Consider the following 19071-nt stretch of genomic DNA (forward strand, 5'->3'; position numbering starts at 1 on the left):
CTTGTTCATCTTCCCAGACTGAAACTTTGTCCCCTTGAAACACTATAACTCCCCATTCCTCCTCCCCCAGCTCCCGGCACCCCCGTCCCACCTCCCGGCTCAGTGAATCTTACTACTCTAGGGACCTCATATACGTGGAATCATATAGCATTTGTCCTTTGAACATGCTTTTTACAGATTTTATTTTATTTCTTTATTTTTCTGGGGTTGGAGGGGCAGAGAGAGAGAGAATCTGAAGCAGACTCCCTGCTGAATGTGGAACCTGACATGGGCTCGATCTCATCACCAGGGGATCACGACCTGAGCGCCACCCAGGGGTCCCTGAATATGCTCTTTTTTTTTTTTAAGATTTATTTATTTATTTATGATAGACAGAGAGAGAGAGAGAGGCAGAGACACAGGAGGAGGGAGAAGCAGGCTCCATGCCGGGAGCCTGACGTGGGACTCGATCCCGGGACTCCAGGATCGCGCCCTGGGCCAAAGGCAGGCGCTAAACCGCTGAGCCACCCAGGGATCCCCCCTGAATGTGCTCTTGAAACGGAGAAGTACTGCAAGCACAGCACATATGGAGGGTGGCTGTGATGATCCCATTTCTTATTGCTATTGTTAGTGTTTTCCCCAGCTGGTCCGTCTGGTGTGGCTGAGGAAAAATCACCGGCTATCAAAAAATAAATGAAACCCTAGTTATATATCACCTGTCACTTTTCAACGTTTGTGTTGTAGCTCAGAGGGTTGTGACAGCGGTTCAGTGGGTTGCAACTAGCATTTTGCAAAAGCGGGGTAGCCTAGAGCAGACGGGAGAAAGGAGAGCGTCCTGTGCAAGGGGCAGGGTGGTGACGGTTCATGGGATTTTGCTTCAGTTATTGAAATACATAGATGTGCTTGGATGACGATGGGACATGCCTTTCTTACAGTGAGTTTTGATGGGAAAACTTGGGGAAAATGCGATCTAGCAGCACACTGGTTTGGCTGCGCACCAGCAGAAGCTCGTTGTCAAATCCACCCTGCCCTTCACGGTTACTGACCTGGAGTTCATGTTTGAAACCACCCTTTGTTTTAGGCTCTCTGTATCCGTGTGTCCTGGAGCTGCGGTCCTGGTAGTCCTGGTGGCTGGTCAGGCAGGGGACAGGGGCAGCCCTTGGGAGGCCCCTGATTCAGTCCAGCTTTTCCTATTGTAATGCTTGGCCCACTGCTGCCTCTGACCCTGGGCTTCCTGCACCTTTGGAGCTGGGCCAGGGTCTGTCTCAGGGGTCCAAGTGGAAGGTGTCCCCCGCCCCCAGGTCCCCATGTGGGTGTGACACTCACGCCCTGCCCCGGGTTGGCTTCACCTGGGATAGGCTCAGGTCTCAGGGAGAAGGAGGGGCTGTACTGAAGCTCAGTGACCCTAGCTGCCCTGCCACAGCCTGTGGGCAGCCGCTGCCACAGACTACATCCTCCCTTGGTGGCCGAGTTTGAAAATCCAGGTGTGACTGCATCCTGGGGACTCTTGAGGACTGGGCTGGGTTTTCTCAGCTGGTGCAGTGGCAGCTCTGGCCCACCCAGGTCTGCCCCCACCCCTTCCCTGGACTGGATCCAGGCATTCCAGGTATTTAAGCCTTGCTTGAAACAGACTCACAGGAGACAAAGCCAGTCCTGCTTACCCACCTGTCCTGGCCATTTTAATGGACAAAGGACGGCCACCAGTGATGTCAAATGCCTGTCTGTTTCCCCACCCAGCAAAGCTCAGAGAGGTAGTTCCTGGGTCCAGGAAACTAAGAGAGGACAGCGACAGCCTGGCCCCGGGGAGAGGACTTTGGGTCCTGCTGGGTAAGGTTGAACCAGATGATGAGGCCTAAGGACTTGCTTTCTCGGACTTCGATGTGTGAAGAATGCCAGGGACCTTGTGAAAATGTGGACTCAACATCCAGCAGGTCTGGGGTGGCCCTGGAAACGTGGCTTTTTATTTTTTATTTTTATTTTATTTACAGGCTTCCAGGTGGTGGGGTGGGGGCGGCAGCCAGCCCTGGGGCCACACTTGGAGTAACAAGATGGGACTCTACCGCTGGCAGCCTTGTTGAATGGTGCTTGCGCTTGCCCAATAGGTGTTGGAAGTCAGCGGTGGTCACCTGTGGCCAGAGGGAGGACTCTGGGGGACAGATCTGACGTCTGTTGAGCTGAAGCGGAGAACGATCTGGATGGTCGGAGGACAGAACATTGGGAAGCCGACGCCTCTTGGTGTGCTCGCCTACTGAGATGGCAGAAAATGAGAAGTCAGTGCTCATTTGAGGGGTATTTCCACACTTCCCAGTTGGAACGTAGGCCCTGAGTGGAGGGAAGGGCTGTGGTTGGCCTGTAAGGACAATCACCCTTCCAGCTCCATCGCTTCAGCTGCATTCCAGAGAGTCCAGCTAGAACCCCTGCTCACCCACTTCGGACGTCCAGACTGTGATGCCTTAGCCCTGTGGTGAGGGGGGAAGCCTCAGGGAGCCGGGACAAGAGGCTTGCAGAGGACAGTAGTATTTTCCTTAGATTTTAACTCTTTTTCATATTTTTCATTTTGAGCAAGTGATGTAAGGTACACTAACGTCATCCTGAACTTATCCTCCTTTTTTTTTTTTTCCCCTTTGGGAGGGTGAACTATTTGCCTCTCGTGCTCCCTCCCCACCCACTCTTGATCTGATCCCAAGTATCAGAAACCATATTCAGGATTTGTTCAGATTCCTCCATTCAGTAATAGTGGTTGGAGACTCTGATACTCCAGTTTGGTTCTTTCTTTCTTTTTTCTTATCTGGCTGTTTATCGAAAGTTTTCATTCTGGATTCATTGGTGATCTTTTGTTTTGTTAATTTTACTAAATTTTTAAGTTTTATTTTTTTTTAATTTTTTTTATTTTTTAAATTTTTTAAATTTTTATTTATTTATGATAGTCACAGAGAGAGAGAGAGAGAGAGAGAGAGGCAGAGACACAGGCAGAGGGAGAAGCAGGCTCCATGCACCGGGAGCCCGATGTGGGATTCGATCCCGGGTCTCCAGGATCGCGCCCTGGGCCAAAGGCAGGCGCCAAACCGCTGCGCCACCCAGGGATCCCAATTTTTAAGTGTTAATTCCAGTGCATAGCATACAGTGTTATATTAGTCTCAGCTTCCAATACTCCACTTTCAATAGTACATGGGAAAACTAGAAAGAAGATCAACAAGGAAATAGAGGATCTGAACAATGTTGTAAGCCAACAAAAGGCAGCAGACATTTCTGGAACAGTCCATCCACCCAACAATAGTGGTGCACACATTCTTCTCAAGTGCACATGGACCATTCCCCAGAATAGACTCTGTGGTAGGTGATAAAAACAAGTCTTACTAAATTTAAAAGGACTGAAATAATACAAAGTATATTCTCTAACCACAAAGGACTGAAATAAAAAAGCAATCATAATGGGCACCTAGGCGGCTCAGCCAGTTAAGCAGCTGCCTTTGGCTCAGGTCATGATAGTAGGGTCCTGGGATGGAGCCCCATGTCAGGTCCCTGCTCAGCGGGGAGCCTGTTTCTTCCTCTCCCTCTGCCCCTCTCCCTGCTTGTGCTCTCTCTCTCAAATAAATAAATAAATAAAATCTTAGAAAAAAAGGGAAACAATTATAGAAGCAAATTTGAGGAATTCACAAATATGTGGAAATTGGACATGCTCCTAAATAGTCAATGGGGCAAAAGAAGAAATCACAAAAGAAATTAGAAAATATTTAAGATGAATAGAAATAAAAACACAACATACCAAAACTTGTGGGCAATGATGCCTTGGATATTATACCAAAGGCACAGATAACAAAAGATAGACAAATAAGACTACATCAAATGTAAACCTTATATGAGTCAAAAGACACAATTGCAAGTGAAAAGGCAATACACAGAATGGAAGAAAATATTTGCAAATCAAATATATGATACAGAAATCGTATCCAGAATGTAGAAAGAATTTTGACAACTCAAAATAAAAAACCCAACCCGGGGGCGCCTGAGTGGCACAATCGGTTGAGCATCCAACTCTTGATTCTACTCAGTTCATGATCTCAGGGTCCTGGGATCAAGCCTCGTGTGGGGCTCTGCAATCAGTGGGGAGTCTGCTTGAGAGTCTCTCTCTCTCTCTGCCCCTCCCTCCACTCATGCACATGCTCTTGCTCTCTCTCTCTAAAATAAATAAATAAGGGATCCCTGGGTGGCGCAGCGGTTTGGCGCCTGCCTTTGGCCCAGGGCGCGATCCTGGAGACCCGGGATCGAATCCCACATCGGGCTCCCGGTGCATGGAGCCTGCTTCTCCCTCTGCCTGTGTCTCTGCCTCTCTCTCTCTCTCTCTCTGTGACTACCATAAATAAATAAAAATTAAAAAAAAAATTAAAAAAAATAATAAAATAAAATAAATAAATAAAATTTACTTAAAAAAAAAAAACCCAACCCATTTAAAAAGTGAGTTAAGGATTTAAACAGCCATTTCCCCAAAGATATACAAATGACAAACTCCTACATGAAAAAAAATGTTCAAAATCACTCACTATTAGTGAAAAAAAAAAAAACCAAAACCAAAATGAGAAGCCACTTCACACCCACTGTGATGATTATTATTAAAAGAACAGAAAAGTACAAATGTGGGTGACAATGTGGAGAAATCAGAACTCTCGTGCACTTGGTGGGAAGGTAAAATGGTGCAGCTGCTCTGGAACACGGTATGGAGGATCCTCAAAAAAAATTAAAGATAGAATTACCATATAATCAAGTAACCCCACTTCTGGGTGTATAACCAAAAGAATGGAAACTAAGATCTCAAGGACATATTTGTGTACTTATGTTTATAGCTGCAGTATTTTCAATAGTCAAAAGGTAGAAATAACCAAAGTGTCCATCGACGTATGAATAAACAATGGGGCATTATTCAGCCGTAAAAAGGTAAGAAACCCTGACACCTGCTACAACATAGACAGACCTTGAGAACTTTATGCTAATGAGGCAAGCCAGACACAAAAGGACAAATGCAACTCCGGTTATGTGAGGTCCCTAGAATAGGCAAATCCACAGAGACAGAGAGTAGAATCAAAGCTGCCAGGGGCTGGGGACGGGGAACAAAGAGTTGTTGTCAGATGGGGACAGAGTTTCAGTCTGGGAAAGTGAAAACATTCTGGAGATGGATGGTGTCAACAGCTGCACAATAGTGTGAATGTGCTTAATGCCACTGAAATGTTCGCTTTTTTTTTTTTTAAAGATTTATTCATGAGAGACACAGAAAGAGAGAAAGAGGCAGAGACACAGGCAGAGGGAGAAGCAGGCTCTATGCAGGGAGCCCGACGCGGGACTCGATCCTGGGACTCTAGGATCACGCCCTGGGCTGAAGGCAGGTGCTCAACCGCTGAGCCACCCAGGGATCCCCTGAAATGTTCACTTTTAAAAATGATTAAAATTGTAGATTTTATTCCACATGTATTTTACCACAGTAAAAAATATTTAAGAATACTTAAGAAATTACATTTAACTGCACAAGAGTATTTACTTTCTACTCTGTCCTAGATTTACCATCGCCTGAATGAGAATGGAGACATCCCCCGAAGATGGCTGCTAGATGACTCCATTCATTTTGTTTCTTTTTTAAAGATTTCATTTATTTTATTTATTCGTGAGAGAGAGACAGAGAGGCAGAGGGAGAAGCAGACTCCATGCAGGCAGCCCGATGTGGGACTTGATCCCGGAGTTTCTAGGATCAGATGCCTCCATTAGTAAAAGAGAAAGAGCAAAGGAAAGCATGATGGTTCATTTTATGTGTCAACTTCCCTGGGCCTTGATATACCCAGATATCAGATTTCAACATTTTTTCTGGATGTGTCTATGTGTCTATGAAAATGTTTCTTTTTTTTTTTTTTTAGGATTTTATTTATTCATGAGAGACACATAGAAATAGGCAGAAACACAGGCAAAGGGAGAAGCAGGCTCCCCGCCAGGAGCCCACCCTTGATCCCAGGACCTTGGGATCCTGACTTGAGCCAAAGGCAGACGCTCAACCACTGAGCCACCCAGGCATGCCTATGAAGGTGTTTCTTAAAGAGGTTAGCATATGAATTGGTCAGCTGAGTAAAGCAGATGGCCAGTGTCCACGTCTTGTCCTCCTTGTGGGTGGGCAATGTGAACGGTGTCATCCAATCCAGCGAGGGGCTGAATAGAACAAAAAGGCAGAATAATGTTGGAACTGCTGTCCCCCATCCTGCCTGCTTGAGCTGGGACATTGATCTTCCTCTGCCCTGGGTGCTCCTGGTCCCCAAGCCTTCAGATTTGGACTAGAATCTACACCATCCACCTCCCACCCAATCCAGCTCTTGGGCCTTCGAACTACACGACCAGTCTGTGGGGCTTCCAGCCTGCAGATAGCAGATGGTAGGACTTCTCAGCCTCCATGATCATATGAGCCAATACCTTATAATCAATCTCTAGATATTGCTCTGTCTATCCAACCGTCTCTATCTCTTACTGGTTTTGTTTTTCTGGAGAATCCTGAGTAATATAAAGGTCAAGGTCAAGAAGAACATAAGAGTCAGGGATGGGATAAAATTTTGTCTGAATGCAATTTTCCATTAATAATTATAAAGTATAAAAGAAGATCTATAATTTCACTATCTAAATTTTCCACTTGTACATATGAAAATCCACCATAAACAAATTTTATGGCTGAGTTGAGGCACACAGAGAATATAATTTAATATTAAGAGGGGAGGGAGAAGGATCTGGGGGTATTTCCAAGAGACAGGAAGGAAGGAGGGCTGGGGCATCAGGCCGAGCATGTGAGGATGATGACATGGAAGATAAGAAGGGGAGAGACTCAGGGGATGGCCCAGACGTCTCAGCCCCAGGAGGTGGAGCCGTAGTTGCTCACCAGGCTCCTGTGTGTCCAGCCAGAAGGTCAGCCCCTGGGAAGTGGGGCTGGTTGTTTTGGATGAGTGCTACAGTTTGAAGTGATGGTCACTTATTCACCCAAAATGTGAATGCCAGGCATTGTTTCCAGAAGCTTAAGATGAGCAGACCAAACCAAGGTGCAGGCCTTTCCTTTGTCCTGTCCTGTGCCTCACCACTGCACCCTCCACTCCCTTGAAGGAGCCTTTCTGAGCTCCTGCCTTGGCTTGCTCAACTCTGTAGGGGTCTGTGCTCCCTTTAATCCTCACCTGTGGTGGCCCTGCGACAGCTCTTTCAGGCCGAGCATGAGCTGACTCCCCCAGAGGCTGCCTGGGGTCATAGGAGTGGCTCCAGGGGACCCACAGTGACCAGGGTAGAGTCAGCAAGACCAGCCCTAGTCAGCAGACCAAGCCCTAGGCCGTCACTCTCGGCCCTCCCAGCACCACTGGGAAGATGAGACCCCAGCTTACTGCCTACCCAGCGGCCCTGAATAGAGGTCAACCATGGCCAAGCCTTGGTTTGACTTGTAAATAACCCAAACACAATACCCAAGGGAAAGCCTTAGAAAAACACATCTGTGTTACGGTGGGAAGTAAGATTTTTCCAAGATACAGAGGCTGAGCAAAGCTCTTAAAAATATTTATATCAGAAACCACTAGAACACACAAGCCTAACACATGCATGTTGTATAGGGAGGTATCTCAGGTTGTGCCGACCCCTCTGTCTGACTCCTGCCCTTTCTTGCACCCCAGAGGTTCTCTCCTAGGTTTGACCACCACCTGATTCATATAGGTAGTACCTTCAACTGAAGCACAATCTCTCTTTTATTTTATTTTATTTTATTTTTTTTAAATTTTTTTTATTTATTTATGATAGTCACACAGAGAGAGAGAGAGGCAGAGACACAGGCAGAGGGAGAAGCAGGCTCCATGCACCGGGAGCCCGATGTGGGACTCGATCCCGGGTCTCCAGGATCACGCCCTGGGCCAAAGGCAGGCGCCAAACCGCTGCGCCACCCAGGGGTCCCTTATTTTATTTTTTAAAGATTTATTTATTCATTCAAGAGAGATACAGAGAGAGAGAGACCGAGACCGGCAGAGGGAGAAGTGGGCTCCTTACAGGGAGCCCAATGTGGGACTTGATCCCCAGACTTGGGATCACACCCTGAGCCGAAGCCAGATGCTCAAATGCTGAGCCACCCAGGCATCCCACAATCTCAATTTTTTAAAAAAATTTTTTATTTATGATAGTCACACAGAGAGAGTGAGAGAGAAAGAGAGAGAGGCAGAGACACAGGCAGAGGGAGAAGCAGGCTCCATGCACCGGGAGCCCGACGTGGGACTCGATCCCGGGTCTCCAGGATCGTGCCCTGGGCCAAAGGCAGGCGCCAAACCGCTGCGCACCCAGGGATCCCCCCACAATCTCAATTTAAAAAAGAAATAGAATTTGAGCGTTAAAAATAAAACCAACCAAATCAAATTCCCTTGTGGCAACCTTCCCATTCATTCAGGGAAAAGGCCAAAATCTTTACAATGGCTTCTGAGCCTTCAGCCTGCCCCTCGGGCACCTCGTTCCTCCCATCCCCAGTACTCCTGGTCTGGCTGTCCGGGGAACATTCACAGAACATCCAGAGTGCCCTTCCACCCGAGATCACCTGCACCGGATGCCTCCACTGCCCGGTCTGGTCGACCCCTTGGCTCACACCCTCCCCCACAACAGCTACCGCTAAGGTGTCACCCCCAGAAAGGCCTGTCCTGCCCCTGACCAGGACAGCACTCCCACAACCCTCTGTCCCAACCTTACGGTTGAGGTATTTGCTTAGTTGTTCAGATTTTGTCTCCTTCCACCAAAATGTGAGATCCCCGAGGGAAGAAGTACTGCTTACTGTGTCCCCAGTGCTGGATGTGCCTATCGGCTGACACTCCCTCAGTGTTTGTTAAATGAAGAAATAAAGTTCTTGTCCATCCATTAAGGGAAAATAAAGGGGTGGGGCTGGCCAAGATGGATGAAGGTGGTCAAAAGGTACAAACTTCCAGTCATAAGAGAAAGAAATCCTGGGGATGTAACGTACAACATGGGAACTCTAGTTAACAATAGTGTATTATATATATTTGAAAGTTAAGAGAGTAGATCTTAAAAGTTCTCATGAGAAGCAAAAGAACTGTAACTATGTGTGGTGATGGTAGTCAACCAAACTTAGAGTGGTAATTATTTTGCAATAGGTACATATAATCATATTCCACACCTAAAATGAATGTTATATGTCAATTAGGTCTCAATTAAAAATACATTTTGATGTATGAAGTGCATCCAAAAAGAAGTGGGATGATATTTCAAATATTAAATGAAATTCAAGATTCCATTTATTTGGGGGTATTTATATTTTTCTGGATGTACAATCTTCTGGATTATAGATACAGAGTTGACTTTCCCTTTGCTGTGGTAACGTTTTGCCATTTAATTAAACTCTAAGAAGCTAATACAGTCTACTCTTCTTCAAAGCAAAAATAACTTGAAGATTTAAGTATTATTTACCTGAGCCGATGAGAGGCGCACATTAGATTGAACACCAATGATATATTTGCTTGTTCTCTGAACAAATAAGAGCCGGAAAGAGTCACCAATCCCTTAAAAAGTGAAATTTGAGGCACAATCTAAACATGTATTTAAATCTTTTGTTTTTAAGCCTTACCAGAACTTGCTACATTAAAAAAAAATACAACTACCTATCTTCTCTGTATGCAAAGATATATTTCAGATATATTAAATAGCTAGAAGCAAAGCAAAACAGAAAAAAGTGCGTTAATTTTTTTTTTTAAGTAAGTAAGCTCTACACCACTGTGGGGCTTGAACTCAGGACCCAACATCAAGAGCCACAGGCTCCACCGACTGAGCCAGCCCGGCGCCCCAAGTTAGTGCATTACTAAACCTAGACTTAGGAAGGGTTATGTAACTGGACGAAGCAGCCAAGAAAGAAAAGATGGAAACGTCAGGCTCCTAGAAATCCATGTTGGCCAGCCCGTCTCCCAGAGCAGCGTTGGTGGCTCCAGGACTCTAATCACTGTCTGTCCTCACTGTCTGTCGATGCTGGGGTCTTGCATCTAAGAAACCCCTGGGGAAAATACTGAAATTTGACCTGTGGCCAGCAGCGGGCGCTGTGGGCTTGTCCCAGGTTGTCCGCACGCTCCGGGGAGGGCTTCAGGCTCACTGATGGGGACTCCGTGGCAAAGTCCGCTGCACCTGAACTTGGGCACTGACTGCCCCAGCAGCTGCTTCCTGCCTGCCCCGTCGTGGGGAAAACAAGCCCCAACCATCCCAGGCTCGCAGATCAGGGCTGATTTTGAAGGGGGCTCCTCTGCTGCCCCCCTCCTCGCCCTACAGCTGTGGCCACCACCTAAGTGCAAACAACCAGACCATCACTGTGGGCAGTGTTCACATTCTTTGCCGTGTTATTTTCCCATTTCTGTTGACTTGCTTCTATGCTCCACGATCTTAAGAACCATTAACCAAAATAAATGCATTATCAGGTTTCTCTAGAGCGGCTTTCTTCCAGAGCACTTTGGTGGCTTTGTACTGTTTTGAGCTCAGATAAACCACATTAACAGGATTCTCTTCCCTGTATGGCCTGGCTAGGGTGAAGCGCGGGGAACATTTTTTTTTTAAGGTTAAACAAAATTTTTAAAAAAAGTTTTAAATTTATTATTATTTTTTTTTATTGGAGTTCAATTTGCCAACATATAGCATAACACCCAGTGCTCATCCCATCAAGTGCCCTGCTCAGTGCCCATCACCCAGTCACCCCCACCCCCCACCCACCTCCCTTTCCACCACCCCTTGTTCGTTTCCCAGAGTTAGGAGTCTCTCATGTTCTGTCTCCCTTTCTGATATTTCCCACTCATTTTTTCTCCTTTCGCGGGGAACATTTATGTAAGACCTGGAAGTTGAATGCGATGCTGTGAATCTGTCCCCCTGCCAGCAGCTTCCATTGGTTACTGCCAGCACCAAGGTTAATGTGGGCGAGGAGATGAGTGTCCGGTTGCCGGTGTTGGGGTCCACAGCTGGCTTTCCTTCCCAACCTGAAGATCTAGATGACCTAGAGCGAGCACAGGCTCAACACGAGAAGAGAGGCAGTAGCCTGCAAAAGTGGCTCCACTGGCTCACACCATAGCATAAAGTGTCATAATAATCCCTTGTTCTGCATGCCTCACAGTGATTCTGCTTCTCTAGTCAACCCTGACTGACACGTACCTAGACCAGGACCCTCAGTCTACACATCAGGACTTTCATCTCCCTACATCTTTCAAATTAACATATTCCCCTTGGTCTCCACTGCTAGTACCTTCATTCAGCCTCTGGATACTGTAGTGGATCCCATCAGGGACCTGCTTGTATCCTCTCAACACTTGCATTTCTGTTTGACTTTTAGTTGCTATCACCCAGGCACCTCTGGCCACCAGCACCCTCTGGGCCCGTGTACAGGGGAGGACAGGGGTGCAAGAAATTAGCTCTTCCCAGGAGCAGCTCTCACCCAATGACCAATGAGAGTTGATACACAGACACTTCAGCTCTCTTCCCCTTCCACAGTGATATTCTGAGGCGTGTGTTCTAAAATGTTTCCCAGATCTCCCCAGTGAGGTCAAACTCCCGTTGCCCAAGAGTGGTAACTTGTTTTCCTGCCATCCTTTTCTTCCTTGTCTATGTTTTGTAGGATCGCCTCCTAAGTAAGCTACTTGCACTTGATTCAGGATCTGATTCCTGCGAAACCCTAAGTAGCTGGTCCTGTGATAGGTCGTCATAGGAAGCCCATCTTCAGAACGAGAACAGAATTGAATAGGTCACCAGCCAAATAGATGTAAGGACCTTATTAGGGACCCTAAGGCTGGGTTCCCCAAGTAGTAAGATATTTACCAAACAAGACCCGCACATGTGGTAGACCTGCAGGTTCAGATGGAAAGGGTTGCACTGACTAATGCAATATCTCCAACATTTCAGGAATAGGGAAGAAATGGTCATCATAAAACTGTGGGGTGGGTTAGTTGTTGCTAAATGCCAGCAGAGCACTAGGAGAAAATGGTGGGCGCAGGACAGCCAACAGATGTGGGAGCCAGATGGCTTCTATGGCAGTGCTTAGAGAACTTTGCAACCTGTGGCCAGAGGGAAGACCAAGATCTGTGGCTGGAGTGTAATGGAAAAACAAGGTGATGGATATTACAACCCCCGCATCTCTGACACCAAAGTCAGGCTGTGACAGGGAAGGCATGAGACCTGCAACTTGGCATGTCTAGCTGAATGCACTTGAGAACTTATAACTCCGATTCCCTAAAACTCTGGGCCAAGGGGCTTCCTCCTTCCTATAGGTCTGGAGCTTCCAGCTTCACCTGGAGACATTGCAGAGACCGCACCCAAAGGCTGGTTCAGGATTATGCGTGCCTTACTCAAGAAATGTCCCAGATCCCATCATTTCTTTTGGACTAATAACCAATGTTAAGTATCAAAGTGTCCTGACTAATGGCTATTGTCTCTGGATGACAGGAAGGATAACTAAAAGGACCTAGGCAGTCATGCCTAGACGTGTCTTGAGGTGTTGGATCAAGAAGAGGATAAAAGGCTGGATGGGGAGAATTTATCAATCCTGGTGCAGTCCCCCATGATTCAGACCAACTTAGAGTTGGTCCTGATGGGATAGTATCTGAAACTTGGATAAATGGGATCCCAGTGTCAAAAAGATGGGGATGCTGGAACAGAGTCAAAATGGTGAGAAAGAAGTGTTCATGCTACAATGGATTTAGTACAAAAGACCAGAGAAACACCAGTGGACTATTTTCCAGGTGGCTCAGATGACAGCCCCTTCATGAAATGAAGCTAATGGGAGGTGCTGCCCCTCTGGAGACGCTCAGTGGTGGCTATGTATCCTCCACAGGCAGGCGCTCATGATGGGGATGCTGCATGGAATTGGACGAGTCTATATGAATGAGTATGGCAGGAGTCCCAGTGGCAGCACCAAGCCACAGAGACCAGGTGGAGGTACTTCCCATGAAGGCAGTGTGGTGGCCTCATGCGAGTGCCCCTCTTGAACTTCCTTCCAGAGCACCTGGCAGGAGGGCTGAGAGAAGACAATTAAATGACCGCCCTCAGTTGCTTCATCCAGCTGCTCCCATGGCTTTACTGACTGGGTTACAGGTGATGGACCACTCCTACCCACATGGACACCCCTAATGGGCAACTTTTGCTTGTGGACTCTCCATCCCTGTGGATAAGATTTTCCTAGAACTTCAACTTGAGACTTTTCTTACCAATCCTTCTTTCCCTTTCTCCCTTCCTAGGTCTCAGACCAGTAGTATGATCTGAAGGCTGTCCCCACTGATTCCCACTCCTTTCCCCTTACAGCTATTTGCTCTAAAACCTCTCATGCATATCTAATTCCATCTTGGTGTTTAATTCTCAGAAGATTCAAACTGACACAGGAAGAAAGGTTGAAATGGCAACAAAGAGAGTCTGGTCCACAGGGACATGTGGAAATGATTAATAGGCCATGGTGCACCTAGGTGTCAGATGTAGGGGCAGTCACATATGGCTTGACTAATGATCGCAGGTGGGGGAGCCACACCAATGATCCAGCCACACCAATGGAGAGTCGCGAACCCTTCCCAGTGTTGAGATATAAGCTGTTCCCAGATCCAGAACAAATCAATAGGAAAACCAGGTGTACCTGAGGGAGGACCTTGCAATATTTCAGAAATCCTTCACCAAGAGGATCCTCCCATTATTTACCCAAATAACTGCACCAGGAAATGAGAATATCCAGACACTTTTGAGGGCTGTTGACACAACTTCTGAGGTGACACGGAAGGCAGGGCAACAAAATGCCATCCTATTTATTTGCAGGAAACTACAATACAGAGGACCGGTGATGAACAGATTCCTCCCCAGTGTCAGTTTCACACTGTGTCCAGTGGATCTGCAAAACTGGCTGGTGATCATTTCCTGTTTCTAGACATATAGTTGATATGGACATACTTGGCTAGTAGTATCCTAGTGAACATCCTCATGTTCACTCATGACCTGTGGAGTAGGAGCCATTATGATGGAAAAGGCCAAATGCAAGCTCCTCAAATCATGCCCCACCCTCACAAAGCCACTATAGGTCATCAAAAGCCAATATGGAGTCACCCAGGTGGCTCAGTCAGTTGGGTGTCTGACTCTTGGTTTCGGCTTGGGTCGTGATGTTGGGGTTGTGGGGTTGAGCCCTGTGTAGGGCTCTGCACTTGGTGCAGAGGCCGCTTGAGATTCTCTGCCTCTCCCTCTCCATTTGCGTTCCCCCTGCTCTCTCTCTCTCTCTGTCCCTCAAATAAACAAATTAAAGTAAAATCTTTCTCAAAACAAATAACAACAAAAACTAATATGGCGCCCTAAGTAGAATGGCAGAATGGATTCCCACCCCCAAAACTTGAAGTAGATGCAGTGATCCCCATCTTTTATATCACTCATCTGGTCCCTGAAAATTCTACTTAGATCAGGGCTGAGAATGGTGGTAAACTTAATCAAGCGGCAGCCCTAATTGTTCCAGATGTGGTATTATTACTAGGACAGCTCAACATAGCACTTACTGTGTGAATTTTTTTTCACATCTGGTGTACTGAGAAGTAATTTAGATATATGAAAATGTGTCTTCTTTAGTGTACAGTTCGGAGTTTGAACTCCGAACAAATGCATTCAGTCTGGTAGCCACCACTGCAATCAAAATATAGAATAGTTCCATCACCCCTAAGAACACATCATGCTCTTTTGTCACCACCCCCATCCCTCCACCTGCAACCCCTAACAGTCAACTGGTCTCTCTTTTTTTTAAACCCTATAATTTTGCATTTTTAGAGGGTCATGTAAATGCAATCATGCAACATGTAGCCTTTTTGAAATTGTCTTCTTTCACGGTCCCTACTGCACTAGCGACAAGCCATATCTTGCATGCGTCAGTGGTCATTCAGTCCTTTATGTGGCAGAGTTATTATTCCATTGTATGAATGTTCCAGTTCGTTTGTCCATTCACCAATCAGAGGACAATTCAGTTAGCAGTTTTTGGTGATTATGAATAAAGCCACTATAAACATTTGTGTGAAAATATGTCTTCATTTCCCTTGGGTAAATGCCTAAGAGTGAGTTTGTTGAGCAGTAAGTAAATGTAACGTTTAACTTTATATGAAACTGTCAAACTGTTTTCCAAAATAACTATCATCATGCAATGCCTTTAGTAATGTGTGAATGTTCTAGTTGCTCCACGTCCTTTTAAGCACTTCGCATTGTTAGATTTTTTATTTTAGCTATTCTAATAGATGTGTTGTGTTATCTTGTTGTGGTTTTAATTTGTGGGTTTCTGTTTTGTTTTTAAAAGATTTTATTAAAAAATATTTTATTTATTTATTTGAGAGAGAGAGAGGTAGCAAGAGCAGGGGGGAAGGGCAGAGGGAGAGGGAGAAGCTGACTCCCTGCTGAGCAGGGTGCCTGATGCCGGGTTCCATCCCAGGACCCTGAGATCGTGACCTGAGCCGAAGGCAGATACTTAACCAACTGAGCAACCCTGGAGCCCCTGTTTTTGTTATTTTAACTGGGCTCCACACCCTACATGGAACCCAACATGAGGCTTGAACTCACGATCCTGAGATCAAGACCTAAGTTGAGATCCAGAGTCAGACACTTAACTGAATGAGCCAGCCAGGTACCTCTAATTTGTGGTTTTAATTCTCTAATGATTGATGATGTTGAGCATCTTTTTATGTATTTGTTTGCCTTCTCTATGTCTTCTTAATGAAGTATCTATTCAAAAATTTTCTCGTATTAAAACTGAATGGATTGTTTTCTTATTAATGGGTTTTGAGACTTCCTTATATAGTCTAGATACAAGCCCTTTATCAGGTATGTGTTTTGCAAATATTTTCTCCCAGTCTGTGTATTTGAAATTTTTAAAAGATAATTTATTCATTTATTTGAGAGAGAGTAAGCATAAATGGGGGGGGCAGAGGGAGAGAAAGAAGCAGACTCCTTGCTGAGCCGGGAGCCCAATGTGGGGCTCCATCCCGAGACCCTAAGATCATGTCCTGAGCTGAAGGCAGACATTTAACCAACTGAACCACTGAGGCTCCCCTGTATTTGGATTTTCTTAAGAGTATCTTTTGAAGAGCAGACATTTATTTTATTTTATTTTTTTATTTTTTTTATTTTTTATTTTTTATTTTTTATTTTTCATTTTTTTTATTTTTATGAAGTTATCAACTTGTTATTTTATGGACAGATAGTACTTTTTGCTGTATCTTTAAGAAATCTTTGCCTAACCCAAGGTCACAAAGATTTTCTCCTGGAAGTTTTATAGTTTTAAAGTTTCTATTTAGAGCTGTGGGTTGTTTTGAAATAGTTTTTGGATATGATGCTACACAAGTATTTGTCAAAGAGAGGATGGTTATACAAATGTGGTAATCCGGGGATCCCTGGGTGGCACAGCGGTTTAGCATCTGCCTTTGGCCCAGGGCGCGATCCTGGAGACCCTGGATCGAATCCCACGTCGGGCTCCCTGCATGGAGCCTGCTTCTCCCTCTGCCTATGTCTCTGCCTCTCTCTCTTTCTTTCTCTCTCTCTCTGTGACTATCATAAATAAATAAAATAAAAAAAACAAATGTGGTAATCCATTCCATGGAATATTATGCAGCCATAAACAAGAATGGATTATTGCTACATGCAACAAATTGGCTGAACTTCAAGGGAATTATGCTGAATGGAAAAAAGTCAGTCTCCAAAGGTTACCATTATACAATTCTGTTTCAATGACATTCTCCAAAGGACAAAATTAAAGAGATAGAGAACAGATTAGTGTTTACAGGGGTTGGGGATGGGAGGGATGAGGGGATGGGTGTGGTTATAAGGGCGCAATGTGAAGGAGCCTTGTGGTGAAGGTAGAGCCAAAATTATTTTGATTGGTGGTGATCGTGCAAATATACACACTTGATAACATTGGCACACACATGCAACACACACACATACACAAATGAGTGCTGGTAGAACTGGGGAAAGTGGAATAAGCACTGGATTATAGCAGTGCCAATTTCCTGGTATCGATACTGTACTACAACTATGCAAGATGCAACATTGCATAATTGCAATGGAGGAGGATGGGAGAAATGTGCATGGAACATCCCTATATATTCCTGTGCAACATCATGTAAATCTATAATTTTTTCAAAATTAAAAGTTTGGAAATATTCAGTTGCAGGTATTTTGACACATTCTCCTAAAATGCCATGATATCATGATCCTATCTACGAAAATTATTATAATCCCATAATAGCTAATATCTGCTACACAGTTAAATTTCCACAATGACCCACAAGATGATTTTTATGTATAGTTTACTATTTTATTTTATTTTATGATAGTCACAGAGAGAGAGAGAGAGGCAGAGACATAGGCAGAGGGAGAAGCAGGCTCCATGCACCGGGAGCCCGACGTGGGATTCGATCCCGGGTCTCCAGGATCGTGCCCTGGGCCAAAGGTAGGCGCTAAACCGCTGTGCCACCCAGGGATCCTCTACTATTTTTTGTTTGTTTGGTTTGGTCTTTAGAGGAGTTCTAATCTCAGTTCATACCTCCTTGTTACTTGTTAGATCTCTTTAGACTCTTTTCATCTAAAAGTATCTACATTTTTTCTTTCTTGATATTCACTTTTCAAAGACTCCAAGTCCATTTTCCTTTTTCCAGCGTTCCACAGTCTGGGTTTGTCCGGCTGTTTTCCTAGGGCCCCTGTATTTCCTGAGAAGTGAGAGTAAAGGCTGGAAGCTTGATTTTCTTCAGGGGCAATGTTTTCAGCTTCATGGGCATAGAGTGCTTTCCCATTATACCCTCCAGAAGGGACCCATGTTGGGTCGTCCCATTAAGAGAGAAGCCAGGGTTGAGTGCCACATTAGGGGTGACAGCCAAATATCTCCAATGAAAATATCCTTGTTCCCTTTGTGACTAGAGTATGTGGGGTGACACTTGGGCACCTTGCACATACTCTTAACCAAGCACCCACTGGTTCCAGCACCCGTTTATGATCCTTGTCTTAATCATTACTATGATCACATTAAGGGTTGCAAAAGAATGATTTTCTCATCACTGGGGTCTTTATCCGTGTGAGACCCATTTCCCCATTCAGTGTGTTCTAAATCATCATCCCTTTGAGAAGTAGTTGGAATGAAAATTTGCCCACATTTTTTATTTTATTTTATTTATCTATTTTTTTTGCCCACATTTTTTAAATACCGAAAACAAAATTAAGTCTACCGTTTTTGACACATCCACACGTTCCTGATTGGAGACCAATCTAAATGGGCTTGTACTGATCAAAGACAGAAAAACTTCTAATACCTGAAGTGGATTTAAACCCCTCAAATGTGCTTATACCCATGGGTGTATCACACACTAACAAATCAAAGTTGGATGAAGCTGGCACACTGACTTGTTATTTTGATAGGTGGTAAATAAAAAGAACAAAGATGAAACATTTATCTTGCCTTTACCATATACATAGTTGCTCAGGGGACTAAATCACTGGTGAGGGGAAGTTTTCTTACCAACGTGAAGGAGGAATGCAGGAATGAGGACATCCCCAGCTTGCATCCAGTAATGACTGAACAGATTTGGACATTGTGTTTACATCAACAAAAACACAACTTAGAGGGCAGCCCGGGGGGTTCAGCGGTTTAGCACCACCTTCGGCCCAGGGCCTGATCCTGGGGACCTGGGATCGAGTCCCGCATTGGGCTCCCTGCATGGAGCCTGCTTCTCCCTCTGCCTGTGTCTCTGCCTCTCTCTCTCTGTCTCTCATGAATAAATAAATAAAATCTTAAAAAAAAAAAACCTCACAACTTAGAATGAAACACAAGGACTCCCCATGTCCTAGAGGGTCTCTGCATGTGAATTCCATGCCTGCTTGTTATGTGGGGCCACCTTCCCCAGCTCATCCTGCCAAACCATGCTGGCCTTCTATATGCTCCAAGGGCCCCTTGCATTTTTCACTCTGATTGGTGCACTCGATTCCCCCAAGACCCCTGAGTCTTCATCAGATTTTAAGGGTTTCAGGATCTAACTCAGGTCAAACTATTGAGGCCTCCATCTTCAGGACCACTGGTGCCATATCCAAGCCTATTGG

This window comes from Canis lupus, assembly GCF_048164855.1.
Source record: "Canis lupus baileyi chromosome 27 unlocalized genomic scaffold, mCanLup2.hap1 SUPER_27_unloc_3, whole genome shotgun sequence".
NCBI classification, from domain to species: Eukaryota; Metazoa; Chordata; class Mammalia; order Carnivora; family Canidae; genus Canis; species Canis lupus.